We start from the raw sequence: 5,000 nt of genomic DNA, 5'->3' as shown, positions 1-5,000 counted from the left end.
CAGAGCTAATAACAATAATAATGATAGCAATGATAGTTATGACAAAAATAGCAATTATGATAATAGTAATATAAAGAGCGATAATAACATAAACAATAATAACAACAATGTTAAGGATAATGATCATGATGATAATGACAATAATGATAATTATGGAATGATATCTATGAAATCTTACTATTGAAATATATAAAACAATAATAATGAAAAGAAATAATGCCATGATAAAGCTGAGACAGATAACAACCAATGAAAAAAAAAAAAATGATGATAGTGATCATAATAACTTGAATGAAAGTATTGATACAACTTTTGTTATCATTCCTTTTGTTATCAAAAGTGTTATCATCATCATACTCTCATTCTATTATTACTGTATAGTTGTTGGTCTGACTATTAGATTTGTTGTTTTTGTTATTATTACAACTATTTTATGATTATCATCATTATTACTATTATCATTACTATTATAATAATTATCATTATTACTATTATTATCATTATTCTGGTTATCCCTGTTACTATAAAAATGATAATTATTATCTCCGTTGCTATTATCGCTATTACTATTGTTATGATCTTTTTCATTATCATCATTAATAACATCGTTATTATCATCAATATCATCATCATTATCATAATAATTATAACTGTTATTGCAATTGTCCTTATTATCATTATTATAATTATCATCGAATGCCTTACAACGCTTGCTGCTCAGGTATGTGAGAGAAATTTTATTTTATTGAGTGACTTTTCTATTCATATGTATACAAATGTTTTTGGATACACACATACATAAATAAATATTTGTATACACACACTCTCTCTCTCTCTCTCTCTCTCTCTCTCTCTCTCTCTCTCTCTCTCTCTCTCTCTCTCTCTCTCTCTCTCTCTCTCTCTCTCTCTCTCTCTCTCTCTCTCTCTCTCTCTCTCTCTCTCTCTCTATCTCTCTCTCTCTTTCTCTCTCTCTCTCTCTCTCTCTCTCTCTCTCTCTCTCATATTTTTTCTCTCTCTCTTCTCTCTCTCTCGCTCTTCTCTCTCTCTCTCTCTCGCTCTTCTCTCTCTCTCTCTTCTCTCTCTCTCTCTCTCTCCTCCCTCTCTCTCCTCCCTCTCTCTCCTCTCTCTCCTCTCTCTCTCCTCTCTCTCTCTCTCTCTCTCTCTCTCTCTCTCTCTCTCTCTCTCTCTCTCTCTCTCTCTCTCTCTCTCCCTCCTTCTCTCCCTCCCTCCCTCTCTTTCTTTCTCTCTCTCTCTCAAATCGATATTCATATAGATTTAGGTATCTTGCCTAAATATTTTCCTCGACTAATAAAATTCAGCATGGTAAAGAAAATATTTATAAGTATATATTTCAAATTAAGTTTCGATACTTAATTTTGATGATCAGTTCCAATTTCGAAAATCAAGAGGTTTTACACCTTTGAACTCATTCTAAATATAAAAAAAATCAGAAAACAAGTTTAAAACATAGCTAAGTTTCCCTTATAATTAGACGAAAAACATTAAAAGAAAACGGTTATCCTTTTCTAGGTATAACTATACTAATTAACATCATTGTGCATATTATAATATTGCCGCTTGAGATCCACTTTCACTGCATTTCTTTAAGCGTGGAAGAACATAATATTTTTTTATGATGTATTTCACAATAAAACTAATTTATCTGTGAATAAAGTTAATATAATTGTTTTAAATGTAGTTACCGAATGTGTATTGTTTAATCATCCCATTAATTCTCATGGTTTTGTGAAAAGAAAATTGGTCAGGCAAACATTTCCTATTCTTCATAAAAAAATGATATTTTCAACGCCATGGTTGCAATACAGCAATGAGAGAAGAGAAAAATACAATGGTTTTATTATTATAGTCCTCCAAGTGTTGTGTGTTTGTATGTGCATATATTTGTGTGTTTGTGTTTGTGTTTGTGTGTGCGTGTGTGTGTTTGCGTGCATTCGTGCATGTGTGTGTGTTTGCGTGCATTCGTGCATGTGTTTGTATTTGGGTGCATTCGTGCATATGTGTGCATATATCCCTGCATGTGTGCATGAACGTCCGCTTGTGTTTCCAGTTGCATTGGCTTCAGTCCAGTCACAGGTACTTTAAAGGCACAGTGAAGCAATTTCTCTTTCCGCTGTACCGACTTAACCAGACTCACCGGGAGTATAAAATCTAATGGAAAAATAAAAGCGAACACTTTATTTCCTCCTTCGATATGAAGAAGTTCGGCCGAAGTTCGATATGAGAAAGTTCTGACGATGAAGAGAAAGAAAGAAGGCCAGAAAAAAATTATACAGCTGGTGACTGGACAGATTGGCGAGAGGAGTAAAAACTGCAAGGAAGAGAGAGAAAGAGAGAGAGACAGACAGACAGACAGAGAGAGAGAGAGAGAGAGAGAGAGAGGGGGGGTAGAGAAAGAGACAGAGAGAGGGAGAGAGAGAGAGAGAGAGAGAGAGAGAGAGAGAGAGAGAGAGAGAGAGAGAGAGAGAGAGAGAGAGAGAGAGAGAGAGAGAGAGAGAGAGAAAGAGAGTAAGAGGGAGATAGAGAAAGAGAGAGAGCGAGAGAAAGATAGAGACAGACAGAGAGAGAGAGAGAGAGAGAGAGAGAGAGAGAGAGAGAGAGAGAGAGAGAGAGAGAGAGAGAGAGAGAGAGAGAGAGAGAGAGAAATAGAAGCGAACAAATTCTAGAGCGATAGGAGTTTATGGCGAAGGAAATATGACTAAAAAAAATACGAGGGAATGACGATTTACAGAGTGCATTCGCTTTGAAAATACGGAGAGGGAAACACTGAGTGAGATGGATACACGAGGGAGTGCGATAGGGAGAGAAAAGGAGAGGAGAGGACACGAGAAGAGTGAAGGAGAGAGAGAGGGAGAGGGAGAGGGAGAGGGAGAGGGAGAGGGAGAGGGAGAGGGAGAGGGAGAGGGAGAGGGAGAGGGAGAGGGAGAGGGAGAGGGAGAAGGAGAAGGAGAAGGAGAGGGAGAGAGAGAGAGAAAGAGAAAGAGGGAGAGGGAGAAGGAGAGAGAGAGAAAGGGAGAGAGAAAGAGAGAGAGAGAGAGAGAGAGAGAGAGAGAGAGAGAGAGAGAGAAAGAGAGAGAGAGAGAGGGGGGGGGAGAGAGAGAGTGAGAGAGAAAGAGGAGAGGGAGAAAGCGAGAGAGGAGAGAGAGAAAGAGACAGAGATAGGAGAGCAAATGAGGAAATAATAGAAGAAGAGATGACAGTCAGAAGACAGAGAACCCAACATGAAACAGAATAAAATCGACGCTGGCCAGTGTAGTTAAAAGAAAATCCAATAGATGTCAGAGTTGTCTGTTCTACACATCTCGGACGAAACTTATCCGAGGTTATGTAAAATCGTACGAATAAATGAATCCGGACTTCGTATGAATTTGGGTCGTATGGCGATCTTAAACGACGGAGTATTTTGAAATAGAAACCAAAGCCATAGCTAAAACGGTATCCAAATACTAAAGAGTTTGCTGGTTTTCATCCCATGAATGTAGACGAAGAAAAAGAAGAGGTTGTTGAAATTGATAATGGTGATGGAAATGACGAAGATGGACCTAGAAAAGGAAGGGGAAATGGGAGAAAATATATTAAAGTCAAGAAAAGAAAGGAGACAGAATCAACTATATATAAAAAAGTTCTCCCCCTTCCCTCCATTCCCTTTTTCCTCTCGTCACCCCCCCCCTTCCTTCACTTCCCTCCTCCTTCTCTCTCCCATCTCTCTCCTCTCCTCTCTTCTCCTATCGTTGTATTTCTGATCCTCCTTCCTCTCTGTATTGCTTAATACATCCTCCTATCGCCTATCCTCGACCCTCTCTCTCTTCCTCTCCGTCCCAACCCTCCCCCTTTCCTCCTATTCTTCACCCTTTTCCCCTCATTCCTCCATTTCCTTCCTATCCACTTCCCCTTTCCTCCCATCCTCCCCCTTTTCCCTCCCTCCCTCCCTTCTCCCCTCCTCCCCCTCTTCCCACCTTCCCTCCCCCTCCCATCCCATCCCCCTCCATCCCATCCCATCCCTCCCCCTCCCTCCCCCTCCCGCAAAGAGGATCGTATGCCTCAACTACAAATCTATCCGTAGCCAGACCGCCGGAGCCAGAATTGGGTCTTTGATCCCATTAAGCCGTTAGTGAAGTCATGTGTACTCATGGGGAGGTTATCAAGTCCTGGGTGTTGACACAAGGTTTTAGTGCGTGGAAGTTGTGTGTACGGGATGAACCGAGTGAGAAAATGCGCACAGATGTCTACACGGGGAATGGGGGTTGAAGGGGTGGGTGGGGCTGAGGGGGGGTTGGTGGGTAGGGGGGTAGGGGGGATGGGTATTATGTGTGTGTGTAAGGGAGAGGGGAGGGGGGGTTACATGATGAAATCTATGGAGACATAGGGAGGCTTGTGTGTGGATAGTTGAAAAACATAAAAACAAAAAACAAAAAAAAAAAACAAAAAAAAAAAAACGTATCGAGGCACGGGTGTGGAATAGGATGAGGATGTCTATGAATATAAGGGTTAGTGTAGATTTATTTTAAGGATAAATGGATAGGAGTGGATGAAGGTGTGTATGGATATAGGAGTTAGTGCAGTAATATTCCTCAAAGGATGAGTAGTTGGGAATGGATGAGAGAGGATGAGGATGTATATGGATTTATGAGTTTGCATAGATTTCTTAAAAAAAAGTATGGATAGTTAGTTGATAGGGATGAAGATATCTGTGGATAAAAGAGATTGTGTATCTTAAAAAAAAGAGAACGGTTGGTTGGTGATGTATGCAGATATGGATGAATATAAGGATCTGAGTGGACGTTTTTGAGTGTGCAATAGATGGCGTAAAATATATATCAAAATAAAATAAATACATATCGTATGAGAGTGCTAGGAAATAACGGAGAGATTTTGAGTTGAGATGAACCGGCAACAGTTTCCATACGTCCTTCCCTGTCCTTCTCCCTGAGTATACATTGATCAGACGTCGAGAACATTCTAGAAAATGAAGGAAAAGCTGA

Source organism: Penaeus japonicus, unplaced genomic scaffold (genome assembly GCF_977035675.1).
Source record: "Penaeus japonicus unplaced genomic scaffold, GWHDUDI00000001_assembly GWHDUDI00000024, whole genome shotgun sequence".
Taxonomy (NCBI): domain Eukaryota; kingdom Metazoa; phylum Arthropoda; class Malacostraca; order Decapoda; family Penaeidae; genus Penaeus; species Penaeus japonicus.
This window is presented reverse-complemented; position numbering follows the sequence as displayed.